This window comes from Cupressus sempervirens, chromosome 5 (genome assembly GCF_028749045.1).
Source record: "Cupressus sempervirens isolate cs-2001-9-10 chromosome 5, ASM2874904v1, whole genome shotgun sequence".
In the NCBI taxonomy this organism is placed as follows: Eukaryota; Viridiplantae; Streptophyta; class Pinopsida; order Cupressales; family Cupressaceae; genus Cupressus; species Cupressus sempervirens.
In genome coordinates, this window is record NC_143122.1 from 418,328,336 (window position 1) to 418,347,904 (window position 19,569).

The 19,569-nt window shown below is 35.8% G+C and overlaps 1 protein-coding gene across 1 annotated transcript in view; it reads right to left on the reverse strand.

The window, feature by feature from the left end:
• EMB2453 (Tetratricopeptide repeat (TPR)-like superfamily protein) overlaps nucleotides 1–17,163 on the reverse strand; it is a 109,342-nt gene extending 92,179 nt beyond the window's left edge. Inside the window, exon 1 of the mRNA XM_089830902.1 lies at nucleotides 17,017–17,163. The gene's annotated coding sequence lies outside the window, so the exon portion shown is untranslated. The remainder of the gene's footprint in view (nucleotides 1–17,016) is intronic.
• Between the last annotated feature and the right edge of the window lie 2,406 nt (nucleotides 17,164–19,569).

Below are 19,569 nucleotides of genomic sequence, written 5' to 3' on the forward strand. Positions count from 1 at the left end.
ATAGGATTCAGACTGCTGGTTATGAGGTGGTCTCAAAGGAGGAGGAAAGTAGCAAACTTGTTGAACTTCATGACCTTATTACCAAAGAGAAAATGTTCTGGAGACAGCGTTCTAGAAAGGTCTTTTTGAAGGAAGGTGACCGAAATACTGAGTTCTTTCATTTGACTACTTTAAAGCATAGGATGGCTAGTAGAATTTCTAGACTTAATACGGATGAAGGTTTGACTAATAATGAAGAGATTATCAAAAGGGAGGCTGTGGAGTTCTTTAGCAAACTGCTTCAAGGTGACCCTGATTTGAATTTGGATAAGCAGAATATGTTTTTGGAGTGCATTCCAACTTGTATTTTTGAGGCTCAGAATCTGTCCCTCACTTCCATTCCTTCCACGGATGAGATTTATAAGGTTGTTTTCTCTTTCGAAGGTGACAAAGCCCCTGGTCCTGATGGGTTTCCTTTTTTGTTCTTTCATAAATATTGGAATATCATTGGTGCTGATATTTGTAATGGTGTGAAGGAATTTTTTGGTACTAGAAACATCCTTAGAGAGTTAAATGGAACCTTTATTGCCCTTATTCCGAAGAAGCCGGGTGCTGATAGATTGGATCAGTTTAGGCCTATTAGCTTGTGTAATTCTTTTTATAAGATTATTTCTAAAGTTCTTACTCTCAGAATTTTATCCCTTCTTCCGGCTATCATCTCAAGGCAGCAAAATGGTTTGTTTTTGGTAGACAGATCTTGGATTCCATTATTTCAGTTCACGAAAATATTCATTCTCTTGCGGTTTCAAAGAAGGAAGGGTTTCTTCTTAAGCTTGATCTCTCAAAAGCTTATGACAGAGTGGACTGGAATTTCCTCCTTCGTGGTTTGGAAGCGATTGGCTTTAATAAGAGATTTCAGGACCTTCTTTTCATGTTAGTTTCGTCAGCCTCCTTCTCGATGCTTGTTAATGGTTCCCCTACCTCTTTCTTTAAGGCTTCTAGGAGTCTTAGACAAGGGGACCCGATCTCTCCTATTCTTTTTGTTATTCTGGCTGAATGCTTGGGGAGATTTGTGGATAATATAGTGGTGAAAGGGGACTTTGTGGGCCTTAATCCCTCATCTTCTGCTCTAGTTTGCTCTCATCAACAACTTGTAGATGATTCTATTGTTATGGGGGAGGCTTTGGTGAGAAATACTAGGAACATTAAGAAGGCTTTGGGTGACTACGGGATGGCCACTGGTCAAATCATTAACTGGAGCAAAAGTTTGATCTACTTTATTAATGTTAGTGAGGCAAGACAAAATAAGATCAAAAAGATTATTGGCTGTGAGAGCAGTTCTCTGCCTAGAACCTATCTGGGTTGACCTTTGCACTTAGCCCCTCTTGACAACTTTTGGAACTCACTGATTGATAAAGTCCACTTGAAACTTGCTGTTTGGAAAGGTTCTCTCCTCAGTCAGGCTGGTAAGGTTATTGTTTTGAAGTCTATCCTACAAAGTGTTCTGCTTTATGCTTTGAGTGTTTTCAAAATTCCGAGAAAGTTTGCTCTTGCTATTGAGAAAATTCAGAAGACTTTCTTGTGCACTGGAACGGAGACTAAAAAAAGACTCCCTCTGATTGCTTGGGAAAATGTTTGTATGCCCCGGAGGAAGGGAGGGCTTGGCTTGCGAAGGATTACTACAATGAATGAATTCTTATTGGCTAAATTATTATGGAGATGGCACAAGGACAAGGGGGAATGGAAGAATATTTGGGTTGATAAATATAATAGCGACCATTTTGATTTTCATCATTTCCTTAATAGTGATTTAGAACAAGGGGGATCTCTAATCTAGAAGAATGCTCAGAAATTCAAATATATTTTAAGGAAAGGGGTTAAATGGAAGGTGCGAAATGGTAGAAAAGTTCTTTTTTGGGAAGACATTTGGATCTTGGACCACCCTCTTTGTGATGATCCAAGGTGGAATAGGTTTATGGAGCAATGCAAGTTTCAGTTTGGTACTTTTGTGGCTGATTATTGGAAGGATGATATGTGGGTGGATCTTCATAGTGTGGACCATAACTTGGTTGAGCTTGGCAAGTGTTTGAATGTGTTCTTTTTAAACCATGAAGAGGATGTTTTGATATGGAAAACTAACCCCAGTGGTATGTACTCTATTGCCTCAGCCTATGCTAATTCTTTCGATGATCATGAGGAACCTTGCTAGGCTAAGGCTTGGGTGAAAGGCATGACACCCAAAGTTAATATCTTCTTTTGGATTCTTCTGCAAAATAAAATTCTGACTCTTGATAATCTTAAGAAGAGAGGTTTCATCATTGTTAATCGATGTGTTCTTTGCAAGAATGATGGGGAATCGGTGGATCATATCATGCTGCATTGTCCCTTTACCAAGAAGCTTTGGGATAAAGTTTGTAGCTTACTGAAAGTGGATTGGGTTTTCCATGCTACCATCCAATAGTTCTTTACTAGTTGGATCGCTCCTTCTAGGAATGCTTTGATTGTCAAATTGTGGGACTTCATTCCTCCTTATCTGTGTTGGGGCATTTGGAAGGAGCGCAACGATAGGATCTTTAGAGGAGTGGATTCTAGTCCTGATCAGGTGTTCTATAAAATTAATGTCCTTATGATTGAAAATATTAAAATTATTGGTTCTGGGCAGCAACCTTGTAATGAGTGGGAAGGAGGAGTGCTTAATAGCTGGAATATAAGGAGTTTGAGAATGAATATTAAGGATCTTAATCCAAAGGATAATGCTAGATGGGGCTGTCCTCCGGCAAATTGGTTTAAGATAAACTTTGACAAGGCCTCAAAAGGGAACCCGAGCAAAGTAGGATGCGAAGTTGTTATTAGAAACTCTAATGATGACTATGTGGGATGTATGGCTATTCCAATAGGGGATCAAACTAATCATGTTGTAGAAGCCTCTGCTGCTCTTCATGGCCTTATCTATGCCAAAAGTATGAATTTGAGGAACATATGGGTGGAAGGTGACTCCCTCAACATTATTAATTGTTTAAATAAAATTACTGAACCATCGTGGACTATCAGCAATATTATCTTCAAGGCTATTAACATTATAAATTCTTTTCAAAATTGCATTATAACCCATAATTTTAGAGAAGCCAACCGTACTACTGATTGAGCTGCGAATGTGGCTTGTTTCAGTGATCACAAAATCATTTGGGATTTTTATGAGTCCTTACCTCCAGATGACCGCCAACTTATCAAGTATGATAAATGGAGATCTAAGCAAAAATATTTTAATAATGATGGTGTCAGTGATTTGTAATTATGAGGTGAACTCGTTTGGAGTGTGGTGGATTATGATTTTTAGAAAGTCGAGCATTTCACACGGATTCTGGGCAGTTTTTGTCATTTCTCTTTTCATTTGTGGTGTGGCATTTAGTTACAAAGCGATTTGGGGTTTTCAGAGAACGAAAACCAGCGAATTTGGTGCAGAGAATATGGGAGGAAAAAGGAAAAGGGTGGAACTGGCAAGCTGCTCGGAGTGGAGGAACAAGATGGAGGCTTGGGATATTCTTAGGCGAGGCAATTTCACAGGGTATATGGAAAGGCTTAGAGGTAACAGTCCGGCTATTACCACCAATTTTGTCAAATCTTGGAAGGATGGCTCTGTGATGGTTGGTAACCAGTGAATGGATGTTACTGAAGAAGTAATTGCGGAGGCCACGGGGTTGGACATGGACGGGATTAATTTTTATCGGGAGAGGAAGCTCTCAGACAGGGCCATCGATGATTTTATGGAGACAGAGTAGGAGAAATGTCGCTTGGTTAAAATAGGTAATTCGTATTACAACCCGGCCTTTGTTTCTCGACCATGGCGATTTGTGCTTTTTGTGATAATGGAATATCTGACTTTAGATGGGAGATTCACTAAGCTATATGGGTACCATTTCATGTTGGCAAATCACTTTCGGCATGATGTTAGGATCAATTTTCCATTTTACTTATTGCAATCTCTTAGTATTTCCACTCAAGCTATTCAGAAAGACCCGAATGGCGAGCATGTTTGCCATGAGGGTCTTATGGTCCTGATAATGAATGTGTTAAAGTCCAAGAAGATTGTGTAACCCAGGGGTAGTTTGAAAGGGGTAGATCAGGATACGGAAGGGGGTCTCTCGAATAAGGGTTATGATTCTAATACCCAAGATGAAGCTGAAGAGGGTATATGAAGCTGCAGGGGGTCTGGGTAGTTTGAAAAAGGGCTTGGGTTGCAGTTCCAAAAAGAAGAAAAAGATTATTGGGGAAGGTGATTTTGACCGGGAGAGCAACTTCATGGAGGAATTAGTGAGAGACCACTATAATAAGAGGAGTGGAGGTAAAGGAAAGAGTAGTAAGGGCTTTCAAGATGATCGGGTTTCTCCTCCTTCTGATGATAAGCCTCTGGCTCATCGGCTGGAAAGGAAAAGAAAATCTTTATGGAGGCAGAAGGAAAGGTTACAGACTAGGAAGAATGGGGACTCGGATAATGAGGATGTTGGAGAACAGGGGCACATTCCAGATCTGGATGATAATATTGAAGGTGGGCTCAGGTCGTCCAAGGGTATTTTTGGTAAGCCTAGTTCAATTATGAAGGAGATTGGCTTCCTTAAGAAACAAATGCAGTTGTTGGGAAAGGAAATGGATCAAGTCAACAAAACTGCCAGAGGTGAGCGTATATTGGGCCAACATATAGACAGACTTTCGGAGGTTATTGGGAATGCAAAAGAAGTTAAAAATTTCATGCATAAGATACCACTACTCGAGGCCAAACAAAGGGTGATGGATAAAGAGATTAGTGGTATTCAGGGGAAGGTGTTGAAAATGGATACTAAACTGGGCAATTTGGAAAAATTGTTCAAACAGATGGCGGACAATGTGGGTAACATCTTGAAGCGGAATGAGAATGACAAAGGGCAGGACTCCCCTCTTGTGGCAGAGACTCGGGGACCAAGAAAACACACCCGAGCTCATTCTAAGAAGAATGAGGATGTCAATAAGAAAGACGAGGTGAAGGTCAGTGCTGATAATATGCATATTCTGGCGGATCAGGCTGTTGACCTAATAAAGACTTCTTAGCTGGTCAGTTGTTGTTCTTTTACTGTTCTTTTGTTGTCTTTTCTAGGTCTCTCTTGGGCAACCTCATGGTTGTTCTTTTTTGAGGTTTGTTTCATGTTATCCTGTGCTTCTTTTCTCTGATGTTTACATCTCTTGTTTATCTCTAGACTTTTGTTATTTTGTAAAAGTTTTGGGTCCTTTAAAACCTGCTTTTACTTAATCAAAACATAAAGTGCTTTATAGTCACTTCAGTGAAAAATTTAAGCGATAAAGTAACTTACAAACATAACATAAAGTGAATTTATGTTATATTTTTCAAAAAGTGAATGTCAACATTAAGATTTAACATGATATTTTAAATCATGCAATTGCATCTAGAGAGTCCACCTTTTGGGCACTTATTTGGTCATATCTTTTGACTGTCAAGTCCAATTAATCCCTAAGATATACCGAATCGAAGGGAAAACCGAAAGCAATGGTTTGAGCAAAACCAGAAGACTAAAAGGAAACAAACACACTCAAAAACGAGAAAAAGGACATTGAAAGCTTCAAAAATCAAGCATAGGCTTCGCTTAACAAACAAAAAAACTAAAAGGACTTGACAAAAGCCCTCAATAAAAGGATTCATTATATTAATTGAGGCCGATTAGTTGATCAAAGTTAGTCAATTAAATAATGAATCAAAACTCAGAGACTAACAAAATTTAAGTTGAAAAAGTTTTGTAGGACAACAGCAAGTACCCTCTGATAACTCCTCCTTATCGTCTTCAAAAGAACTCATACATATTCCCCAATGAAATTACAGTGTCTGTCACTTCATTAAACAAAAGTTGCCGGTTCTGAATGCGGACAAGATGCGATTGACAAATAAGTTTTTTTTTTATTATTCTTTTTCCTTACACAATTTTACAATATTTGAGATTTAATATTGCTCTGGTCTTTTGGGTGCCTATTTTATTCTAAGAAATTATATTTCTGCATTGTTATTACATATTTATAAAGGATCGAATGGAAAAGTAAAAAAAAATTTAGTACTGATTCAACAAATCTAAGTTAGCGGTGAATAAAAGATTGGAGAAGTATTCAGTTCTATTACTTCTTTATGATTGAAGCCTACAAATTTTTATTTTATTCTTACAGATATTGTTTAATATCAATCTCTATATGCTTCATGGACTATAGAGTCTAGTTAGAATTGTTTCTGAAATCAGATTTTGATTATCTTAGAAGCAAGATATAACTTGAGATTTCTACATATGTTTATTGTGTCCTATGTGCTTCGAGATTCTTTCTATTGTGTGTATATCTAAATAAATCAAGGGTATGTGTGCATCTTAAATCTCAAGTGATGGAAAAGTTGAAATTTAGATTGAAAGCAATTCTTCTCTTTATTCCATGCTTTCTTATGTTGATTTGTGTTTATTATTCAAGATTGAAGATAAATTATTTGTGTGCATGTTGAGATTAGACTTCAAAGAGATAAGTATATATAGCACTGGGAATAGTGTTTTCTTTGTCTATTTATCTCTTGATGATAAATTAATTTTACAAATTATTATTAATCTCTCTTCATTCCAGGATGCGTCAATGAAATGATGAGAGATTTGTGAACATGAGGATGTTTCATGTAGTCATGTGTCTAAATTGATAATACAGAAAATTTAGAAGTATATTCAGCTTCAGAGGGAGGTTTCCTAATAGAGGGATGTCCTAACTCTTTGCAAGCTTATGTGATAGTAATCAATTGGAATCAACTACCTTATTTTGGTAATCAAAGTTGTTCTTGCTGAGAGGGGGTCTCTGTTGAGAGAGAATCTCAGTCATTCTTACACATGTTGGAAATGCATTCTTCTCTAGAAGTCTGAGGTGAAAGCCCTTTTTCCACCCGCTACGAGTAGGTATGGTGGATCACCTTTGCAAGAGGCATGGTGGAAATGCATTATTCTCTAGGAAAAGTTTGAGGTGAAAGCCCTCATTCCACCCTTTGCGCGTAGGTATGGTGGACCACACTCTGTGAGTAGGCAAGGTAGAAATGCATTCTTCTCTAGAAGTTTGAGGTGAAAGTCATGTTAGAAAGTAAATTGCACCAAGATAACTAAGAGGGGGGTGAATCAGTAATGTGCTTAAAACAACCTTTAATAACTTTATCAAATCTGAAACATGTAATCAAAAGATGCAACAACAATAAAAAGATAACCATACACAATAACACCAAATTTGTTAACTATGGAAACCCTTGATCAGAGGGGAAACCTCGGCGGGAATGATTCCCACAAGATGATGTACTAATATAGAAGTTCCTTTTGACAGGATAGACTTTGTTAGGAGCCAATGAAATACATTCAGTACATATGAATCCCTATGATCAGAGGGGAAACCTCGGCAGGAATGATTCCCACAAGATGATGTACTAATATAGAAGTTCCTTGTGACAGGATAGACTTTGTTAGGAGCCAATGAAATACAATCAGTACATATGAATCCCTGTTAGAAGACTTTGAATCCCTGTCAGGAGATTCCAACCCTGTTAGGAGTTGAAAGGAAGACAACAGAACCCACTATCCAAATTGCTTCAAGACTATCTTCACTGAACAATCTTCAAGATAACATATCCAAGTGCATGAACTAACTAAATAGCAACTCATTTGCCAATACAGTTCCTTTGAAGTTTACAGTACATCCTCAACATCAATCTCTACTTTAATCTTACACAATTTGCATACAAAGCTCGCATAATATAACATATGATCTCACTCATTACAAATCATCCGCACCGAATACTCAACCACAAGGAAAGTATCCTTCCTTTATAGCAAGTCCTAAAACAAGTACTAAGTCGACCTTAAGGCTTTCTCAATTTACAATGAATAGTATAGGACCACATTAAGATATTACATTACAAAAACTCCATAATGATATTAACAATAGTCGGCCTCTTGGGAACAACATGCTGAACAAACTTCACAAATCTTGACAAAATGAACATCTGATTTCACCACATTAACCAAAGCATCCTAAACATGTCTTCTACCATAACCCAAGCCTGCTTAACGATCTTCAGCTTCACCAAAAAGATACAGCCCAATTACTAGGACTCACTTACTAGAAACTTGCTCAGAGAACAGTCTCCGCAAAATCTTTTGTAACTCACTAAAATCTGCATATCTCTTTCCGCGAACATAAACATGGCATCAGAACACATTCCTGAATTCTCCTCTAAGTGCACTAAACATAACTCTTTGACCACGAACCTCGCCGAACGAATCTTCCTCTGCAACTCTAACTGAACTGTTCAGAAAACTGAAATGTTGACATCAATGACAAACACAATCATGAATGCAACACATAAGCACTCAATCATCTCTCTGACATACTCACAATCGCCCCCATATAGCAACATCAAGTGTTCATGCTTAACAATTCCTTGTTCCACCTTCTACGAGTAGGCATGGTGGACCACCCTCTGCGAATAGGCATGGTGGAAGTCATGTGTGTGACTCCAAGACTTTAATTTATGAGCTTATGAAGTAACTATGGTAAATTATGTTATGCTGAGATAACATGTTATTTTTATGTGATAAGATTTTATGATAAGAGTTTATCATTGACATCTTTGGTTGCAGATATGTGTGTCTGCCATACAAAAGATCTCTCTCTTGCTAAGAGGGAGTGTTGAAGATTGTAGCTGCAATAGAGATCTTTATCTCTGATTTTATGAAATAGAAATATGACCGTTGTGGTCATCTTCAGCTAAATCTCCACTTTTGTAATACTGTGGCTTGGAGAATATCATTGGTACTAAGAATTTGTGCAAGTCTTCTATTACATCTCTATTGTTTTTATGGTACCCGATCAGTAGATTATTGTTAAAGAAATCCAACTGGTTTAGTGAGGGATTTTGATGGCATTTTTGAAAGACTAGTCCTGTGATTTTGGCTGGGGAAAATTGATCTGCATTGTGAGAATGTTGTTCCAACTTGTGGCAGCATTAGGACATTCTGAGGGCTGTGGTTATGGTCTGGAGGCCCTGCATTTCATCTACCATAGCCTACACTTGACTTTCCAAGCCTGCATCATCTTTATTAAGGCCTACGATTTGTTTTTCCCTATGTTACTCGAAAACACGTTTCCTGCCCTAAGCCTTGAGTTTCGGAAACCGTCCCCATTTCGGGGACTTGGGGACGGCCAAAAACATTTTCAAGCCGTCCCCACCCAAGCAAAAAAACCAGAAACCCATCCCCAGAAATTCGGAAACGGTCAACGCGTTTCCAAATGGTGTTGACCATCCCCAAGACTCCGTAGCTATTTCCTATCCGTCCTGGGGACTGCTCTAAGTTTCCAATTTTAAAAAAACATTACTAGTGATATGCAATTTTTTATTGCTTTCCCCTAGGGTGTAATAGAGAAAATATTAGATCACACTCTACCTAGTTGTTGTTCATGATTAGTTAAATATTTAGAAACATAACAGTAATCCGAGTTTAGAAACAAACAATAATCTTAGTATCTGCCCAGAAAATTTCACTATTAAATTGTTAATGTACAATACTTTTATTGTTTTCCCAGGGGTACTATAGAGAAAACATTTCACACTCTATTTTACATAGCTGTTATTCATGATTAGCTAAATATTTTATGCTAAAGTTTCATCTTTTGAAGCTGTTATAGTGTAATATCTTCAAATAGGGATGCTAGGAAAAGATAACAAATATTATAAACTAGGGCACAAACATTCTGAATATTTATTTGCATTCAAATACATCAATTACAGCTCAGATATTATGTCAGAATCAGATCTGAGTTTATCAACTAAAGACAGTTTTTTAGATTATATTCTGAGTTTAGAAACATACAATAATCTTAATATCTGCCCTAGAAATTTCAGTCTTGAAATACAACCTTCCTTACTATTTCTAAGATAAAATAGAGATGGATATGCAGATTTTGATACTCGACTTGCCCAGAAGTCCGCTGTCCAAAAAACATAAATATAGGGTTTACACATATCAAACATGCAAAGTCGTCCTTGAAATGATGGCCTAGTTATAATGGCCCAAAATGAAGGTTTCAAATCCTAGTGCAATTAATTACAAAGGTGTTGAAATGCAGCACCAAATTAAGTTGCTCAGGTCAGCTATAAAATCGGCTAGCTTAAAATGTCTTTCAACAATATATATATATATATATATATATATATATATAGCCATCCCCTGCCGTCCCCTATTTCAGCCAAAAAAAAAACCATTCCAGAAACCCGTTTCCTCGTCCCCCCGTCCCGGAAACTTGGGGTAACATAGGTTTTTCCTGACCTACATTTGAATGTTGGGGTTGTAGCAGCATTATCGGGCCTTGTTCGGCAACACAAGGGCCAGCATAAGCCAAGCTGTAACATGCAAGTTAGTGTGGGTGGCTGTAGAAGGGTGGTGGACTCAATCAAGAGCTTGCAGTTGGAATTTAAGTGTCTACAGCCTGCGTAACTCATTCTGAAGCTGAAAAACATATTGTTTACTTCTGAATTCGACGTCATCTGTAAACAGGTTCTTGTATGTAACTTGAATTGGGAATAAATTCATTTCAGTATTGTCTTTACTTTCCATCAGATGAATTAGCAGAATTAAGAACTGTTTATCGTTTGGGCATTAAATTTTCCCTGTTATTGCCATTCTCCAAAGAATTAAAAATTTAAAAGAGGATTAAACACAAGAACATATATTTTGGTTACATCAAAGAACATTAAAATATAGTTGCAATTTCAATTACACTGCTGGTAGGTTTGTTTGCCAAGTGTTTGACATAATGCCAAACCATTTGATTGGTGTGAAAAAATGGTGAAAACCAGAGATCTTTAAGTTATAGCCAGGACCGGGTTATTACAGATATCATGGATTTTTCAAACCTTGATTCCATGTTTTTTGTTGAAGAAAAATTGCATGTGTTTTGAGGGTCGTCTTCCTATGTTTTTGGTAGGGTTTACTTTACAGCGCGTGCAAAATATTTCTCAGCCACGGGTCCATTTCTATATGTCTATTCTTCTTCAAACCTCCAACATATTTTTCTATGTTTTTTTGACCCACGACCTATTCTGCGCACAACTGCACATCTTAATAGCTAAAAACACATATATGTGTGTTTGTGGGAAGGGATCTATTGACAGATGATAGAGCATTCAATGTTCTTTGAGCACATTCTCAACCAATATCCTTTCTATCTATCTTATACCACTCATGTTGGAGCAAGATAGTGTGTTGAGTTCACACCAAAGTCTGTCATTATTCAAGACTTGCATGGTAGAGATATTGTTGCAATTGGGGAAGTTGATCACCAATCTTGAGTTTAAACCCTCTCACATTTTGCTCCCTTTGGATAATGTATGTATACACTATGGCATCTAGTGTGACACTTTTGAGGAGATTTTGTATGGTCATTTGAATCTTGGAGTTCTCTCATCTTTTGAGGTTCTAGAGTGTAAAGTTTCTTACCAGATTTCAATGTGACGCTGACTGATGCACAACTTTGATTGCAGGTTTGAACATTGATGTCGCTGAATTTGATTTGCTCCAGAATCTGTATAAGTTAATACAGAAATAACAGAGATAACAAAGATGATCTTGAACTTGAGATGCTATCGATCCTTTGATATAATTGCATTAATTGATTTCGATGCCTTCTTATGTTAGGCAAATCGAGTATACATATTACACAGAGGGGTGTGAGGGTGAATGGGCATGTCTCTGAATGGAGACATGACCATTCATCGTCATATCGGTTCAGTGTTAGTTTATCATACCCGATTTTAGTTAGACTTAAGACAAGTCTAAAGATGTATAACTGATCATAATGAACTCGATTCATATGCAGCCTGGTATTTATACATATCAATAATGATCTTTAAATCAAAGGAATCAGAATAAGTTTCAACCATGGCTGAGATGTGATCTCAAATAATATATATATTGATAATCTCAAATAATATATATATGTTCATCAATTCAACTGTATCGATCATATGCAGAATCTGAATTACATATACTGAGATTATATATATATATATATATATATATATATGGATCTTGATCACAGTTATTGTCAGATTGAAGCTACATGCTTTAACACTCCCTCTTAGCTAGGGAAGACAAAGTGCATATATATAAGTTCTCCTTATTTGAAAAGTGATACCCCTAGATAGTGATATACTTAAAAAAATCAAGTCTCGTGATATTCTTTCTAGTGATGGTGTGTACACAAATATCAAGTCTCGTGATATCTACCATAAGAGATCATGGTATATCCATAGATATTATGCCACATAATATCCACCATGATAAAAATGAGCATACTGATCTTCTATAGATATCATGAGACTGATATCTATCAACATGTCCTTTTAACTATCATGACTTGTCCATGAATATCAAGTCACATGATATTCATCATGATAGTAATCTAATAATTATAAAGTCGTCACCTTATAATATTAGAGTCAACATTTCATTATAAAAGATTGTCACCTTTTAATAATGTACATAGGGTAGGCCCATACGTCAGAGTCACACATATGACAAAAGAGTTTACACTTTAAACATCTTTATTAAAAATAATACAAATTTACAAAGTTGAGACTCAATCTCATAAACTTACATTTCAACCATACCAAGTTCCTTTCTAAAATGATCAACCTTCACTTTAGGAAGAGCCCTAGTGAGAATGTCAATTGTTTGATCACCTATATTAATATAACAACTGAATAGCTCTTCTTCCTGCCATGTGTCTTACATAGTGGTAAGGAATTTCTATATGCTTGGATCTATCATGAAATATTGGATTCACAGATAACTTGATACAATTTTGGTTATACTGAGATTAAATCTGATAACTTGATATGTTCATCGGTTCAATTGTATCAATCATATGCAGAATTACATATACTGAGATTATATGTATGTATGTATGTATGTATAACAATATGTAAATCATACTGGTATATATATGTATGTATGTATGTATGTATGTATGTATATATAACAATATGTAAATCATATTGGTATATATATGTATGTATGTATATATGTATGTATGTATATATAACAATATGTAAATCATACTGGCATATATATATATATATATGGATCTTGATCACAGTTATTGTCAGACTAAAGCTACATGCTTTAACATAGAAACGTGTTGATATTCCATCTCCTTCATCTACTATTGCATTTGATGACGCTTGTGTTTCCAAAGTATCGATTTCATGTAATTCAATGTAGCAGGACACACATTGTCTTCTAGAAATGGCTTCATGAACTGATCACATGGTAGCATTGCAAGTTTATTTTTGGGGTACCACATTAAAATTTGGAAGACACCATTCATATTCTTTGATTGAGATGATCCTTCTTCAATTATTGTGAGGGAACGCTCTGCCCCCTTTGCTCATTCTCTACATGACCATTCATCAATGTTTGACATGAGTGTGGATACTTTTAAGAAAAATTTGGACGAGGTCTCTTTATCTTTAGAGGAGGTATCCTTGTCTTTGGATGACATTATACATCGGTTTCTTTGAACTTTTTGGTTCTTGTCTTCATTAGTGAGACCTAAAATGCTTGATACAATTGTGGCAGCTTTTGAAATCAACATGGAGAAACTTTGAGAGAGATCAAAGACATTACTTTTCATCCATCTTCCCACATCTTTCTTTCAAGAATGGGAAGACAACCCGCATGTTGTCTTGGTTTTGTTTCTTCCTTGAGGGAGGAATGTTGTTTGGTAATATTGGATCGTCTTCGACATTCAATGTTGAGCATCTACTATCATTGCAGGAGACTCTACATTGCGATGGGTGCATAATCTCTCCTCTCGTTCTCTCTCATGGGAGGTCTTTTTCCTCGCATTGGGTTTTGTCCATCTCATTCTACATTGACAGCATTATATTTTCATCTCTCTTTGGGAGGACTTTTGTCTCACTAGGTTTTCTCCTTCTCTCCGATTTAGAGAGATCGCATTGCATTCCATTTGTACAAGAGTATGTGACATGACCTAATAGTGTTGTTTGCACTTCTATAAATTCTCCCTAAGTTGCACGTCATGTCCCCAAATTTTTTATGTAATAATTTAATTTAATTTAATTAATTAATTAGTCCCAGAATTTAAATGATATAATAAAAGGACCTTTAGTTAGTTACTTTAATTCATTAAAATGGGGCCCAAGTTAATAATATTTGTATTTGTGGTTCTTATTGATTTAGTATATCTCGGACTCATTTTTATTTTTATTGCTTCTGTAGGTGTTGTCGTTGGCTATCTTTGTAAACCCTCAGGAGTTCCTTTGAAGGGTATGTAAGCACCACATGTGGGTGGTAGTTGCCATGCACTTTGGAATTTATTTTTGTACTACGAATTCCTGCTTGGAGTTCTCTGTTGTTCACGATTTCGGAAGTGAAAGATCTTCCCTACTTGGCTAATCCAGTTTCGGTGGGATTCAACCCTCACCCTACTCTGTCTCTGTATTACTTGCTCGGATCTGGCAATTCCACGCACCATCTTTGTTTGCAAATACATATGTTTGTATATCTGTGATTGGATTTCAATATTGGTACTGGCATTAATTGGCGTTTCTGGCGAATATATTCACCTTGTTCCGGCATCTCAAAGTGCAACTTAATCCATCACCCCGACGACCCTTTGCGACTTTCTTATCCATCCGTACAACTCCTAGATTTCACCGTACGGCTGCATTTTCAAACCATATTGACACCTCAACCAATACCATATAGCTCCCTATGTTGCGCACATACCGTACTGCCATCTTGCTCCCAACCGTACAACCACCTCCAACCAACTGTACGGACACCTCTCTCATCACCCTCACATCGTACGACCATATTGTCTTCTTGATTTGAACTGTACAAACTACCTAAGTATCATCGTACGACCGCATAGCATGGGCAATTGAAGCTGTGTAGCACGGACAACTGAGGCCATGTAACACAGGAAACTAAGGTCATGTGGCACAAACAACTCCATGTTGAGGCCGTGTAGCACAAGAAACTAAGGTCGTGTAGCACGGACAACTCCACATTGAGGCCGTGTAGCACGAGCAATTGAGGTTGTGTAGCACAGGCAACTCCACCTTGAGGTCGTGTAGCACAGTAGCACGGACAACTCCACCCTAAGGACATGTAGCATGGACAATTGCCTTCGGGCCGAGATTGCCTTTAGGCAAAGTTCACCTTCAGAACATTATAGCACATAAGAGGAGTGTTGTTGTGGAATAAGTATTTTACCTAGCTAGTTCATTAACTAGGTCCTCTTCCCATGTGTAGCTGAAGTTTATTTAGGGTACACATAGGTCCTAAAAATCTTTCTAGACATCTTAGGTGTCAAGGATCTTATCTTATCACGCTCACTTCTTCTCTCTAAGGTCAATTAATATCTATCATGTTAGTTGTCTCAAGTTATAAGATTAAGACATGTGTCATAATCTTATGCAATATTACGTTCACCTTGGCCTGTATTTGTAATCTAAATTCATTCAATCAATCAATCATCTGCATCTTTTTGACAAAAGAGCATTAATCTTTTTTAGTTAATCTCTCTTGCGCTTTCGTGAAATGCCTAAATCTTGAGTGAGTAAGGCTGGGGTCCCATGGAGAGGGGCTTCCATAAAAATAGAGATGTCTCTGCTGAGATTTTTTAGGAATATTTAAAGGTTGCTTGTCTCATGAGTTTTATAGTATAGTTCAGCTCCTAAATTTAAGAAAGTTGGTGGTCCCATGAATTAAAATACAGGAGACCAAATTAAGAGATTTTAAAGTTATGGTATCATATTTATTTACAATCATAATAAAAATATATATATTTTTTGGTGGATATAAAATGTGCAAATCTTTGACATGTGGCAGAATTTTTTCCTAAGCTGGTGAGGTAATTTCCAACCCCACCCCATTTTCACCAGCTCAATTTCAAAAGCCTAAAAAAGAACTACTCATATTTTGCACAAAAGTATTCCAAATAATCGTGTAGCCCTGAAAAAAAAATCATTGGACCATCTATGCATAAAAAATAGAGCTGGAGTCCCCTATAGGACCCTTGCCTTACATGGTATAGAACATTCTATATCAACTCTTACATTGTTCAATTTTCATTTCTTCTTGTTAAATTTTAGAAACCTATTATAACTGAAAAAATAGGTACAAAATCCCAAGCCTTCGTCTGTTCAAGGTACAGGGATGTTGATTGTTGATTTTAAACAACGGTGCAGATTACGAAATTTGCATGTCCAGTGGCAACATGATAAAAAATTATTAAAACGAAGAATCTTGAAATCTAGCAATCTCATTTCAAACACCCAGCCTAGCAAATAATTATAGCGACCCGACCTCCGTAGAACACCAAACATGAACGCATTGCCAAGTCCAGGAAAACCAGTCCCACCTAGGCGCATCAGCCTCTTTAAACAAAATTTCACTATATGGGATAAAACAGCAAAGCTCCCTGAATGATGTTGCGAAATCCTAGTTGGAGGTTCCGGTTAAGCACTTCGCTCCACAAGTAGTTGATTCAGGATAGCCGATTTCTTAAAAATTCCGTAGCCTTCCCCTTACAAGTATGGATAATTGTTTTTGTGAAAGTGTTTCCAAATGCAATTTGAAGAAAATTACAACTTAATTGCAATGTACCCGATGTTGGCAAAAGATCTGATAATAGCATGAATCGGCATAAGAAAAAGAAATCATACAAAGCCACTTTTCGAATTCTGTTTCATGTAAAAGTGTAATCTGCAATCTTTTAGATTGTAAACGACTGCTTGGCCGTCTGCCAACAGATTTTGTTGCGGCATTGTGCAATTCTCGTTACAAATATATATACGCAAGTAAACAGATAAACCATTACCGTGCATTCAGAGCTCTGAGAACTGAATACACAATTAAGGTGCAAAACTTAAGCTTGGTAATTTCTCACACCGGTATAACTTACCTCAAAATGAAGGCCGTTGTTGTTTCTGGTTTGTGTACTCCAAAATCTCCCACAGATGTAATTTTAGGCACTATATCTGCATTGGAATTCTGTGACAATACGCTGATACTTGACGGTCGGTCGCCCGTACCTGTCATATGAATTTATTTTAATGATGGTTTTGTTATTTTAGTGACTTTTTATTTTAAGTTTTAGAAAAATATTATTGTCTATTTTTTTCATTAACGAACTAGTGGTAACGTATGTACTTGTCTTACATTGAATTATATTGGTATTGATCTTATCAAATATAAAGTATTTTTTATTTTTAATAAATTCATTGTTTGTATGTTGAATATACTTAAAAATATAAATATAATGTATTTTATTTTTTTATCGATAAATGATCATGGCCTTGATTATATTCATTAATAAAATTAAAAAATTACATTAGCTTATCTTCATTCAAACGGGCACTGATAGGAAAGAACGGAGAAGAAAACCTCCAATGTAGCCCAGGACCAAAGTCTTTTATAATTACATCATAAAAAGGGCATACCCCAATCAGCTTGTTTTATAATAAATGCTTACAAGTTTCATGCAAATAGTACAAATACATATAATCATCAGATAAATGATAAACCTGGTGACTAAAAAACATCCTTTATCCATTCTTTGATTGCCTTCCATTACAATGTTGAGCGCTTCAACCCTACCTTTGGACTTATCAATTAGAGTCGTTACTAATCAAGTTTCATATATCTTTATTAAAATAGAGATATCTTGGGAAATTAACTTTTATTTCCTATTCTTAATGTCAGCTATATCCTAGCAAAGGAAGGTGACAACATAAATTTTATTTTTATATCTTTATTAAAAAAGTCATTAAAACATCGAACCTTACTAACATATAAATGCTTAACAACCGAAGATGATTCTTAACCATTCTTTACTATGCTATGCTATAAAGTAATTCAGTATCCTTATTAGAGATCTCTTATAATACAAGATCTAAATTTGAAACCTACAATACTCTGAAAAGCCAAAAAAGTTATACTTAGTCTACCAAGCAAACACTAGCAGCATCTTTAACTAATTTAAATTGTATATATTACTATTGAGTACCTATAGGTATCTTAGAACTCAAGACCTCAAGCCCGAAAGCTCTTCTGCTATTGAGCTAACAAAAGTGCCACATCCTTACCTGTGATATGCATGCAAAGCTGTTTAAAAGTCAAAATAATTAGTATATTACTTGCTAATTAGGCACATCAAATATAATGTATTGTTGAAAAGTGATATATAAGAAAGTTTATAATTAATAAATAATATAATATTATGTAAATTCTATAATATATGTCACTTTTAAACTATATAGAATCATGAAAAGAAGTCTAAGACTTCAGTACATTTTGTCAATTACACTAGATAAATTGTTATCAGAAGATAATATAACTAGTGGCATACCCATAACTTAAACTATAAATAAATTCTTTTTAAAATTTATAAAATTTAATATCATACTATTGTTTTTCAGTGTCTATTTAAAATCTATTTTTTATTAATTGTAGGGTGCATTTTTTTCAATTTTAAGAATCCAACTATTTATTTTTTCCATCATTCTTATATTAAAAAATCTATTGTAATGGATCTAATGTATTTCTAAAGTAAATTTAAAATGATTTTTTACATAACTGTATTATGTATTAGAATTTCCAATGTGTATTAGAGTTTAGGAATAAGAAAAGAACTCTCTAATTTAGCATTTGTGTAATAGATTATACAAAATCTAATTATTATAAATACACATTTTTTTTTTTTTAATGAGGTTTAGCAATTTGCGTCTAACCTCTTTGGTTAAGAATCAAGGATTGAGGAGTATTCATTCCTCCAAATTCGCATGGGACACGATCTCAGCGTCATCCCTTTTAGATGTTGGGGATCAAGTCTTGCTGAGTGCAAGGCTCCCGACATTTAAAAGGGACGAGGTTGGGATTGTGCCCTAAATGAATTGGGAAAAAATATATTTTATCAATTTAATGAATTCTACATATTAAGTAATAATAAATATTTCTATTTCTAATAAAATAAAGAAAATTTGAAAATGACTAAGTTTTTTAAAAATATTAATTAATATAAATGCACAATATATAATATGTAAACTATGTTAAATTTTAAATCATTAACATATTTAAAATTAAATAAAAATAATTAATAAATTATGGCGAACTTTGTGATTGCAAAAAAAGCAATATGAAATACCTCACAAGTCAACTCCAATATCCCCACATACTCAAAATTCCAATAGGTAAAGGAGATCCCTAATGGCAGTTGGAAAAAACCCAATATGCAAACACCATGAAAAAAGACCATTTCAAACAGCCCAAGAGAAGGAAACAAAGAATTGATGTTACAATGCAGCAACAAATTTGAAATATTGGCAAAACTCCATGTGATAAGGGACAAATAGATAAAAATGGTAGCGGCTCAGCCCTATACCAAAGCCCAGAAGATGGAAGCAGGCAATGGTCCAAGATAAAAGACAAACAAATCAATATAATTAACCCACAAAAT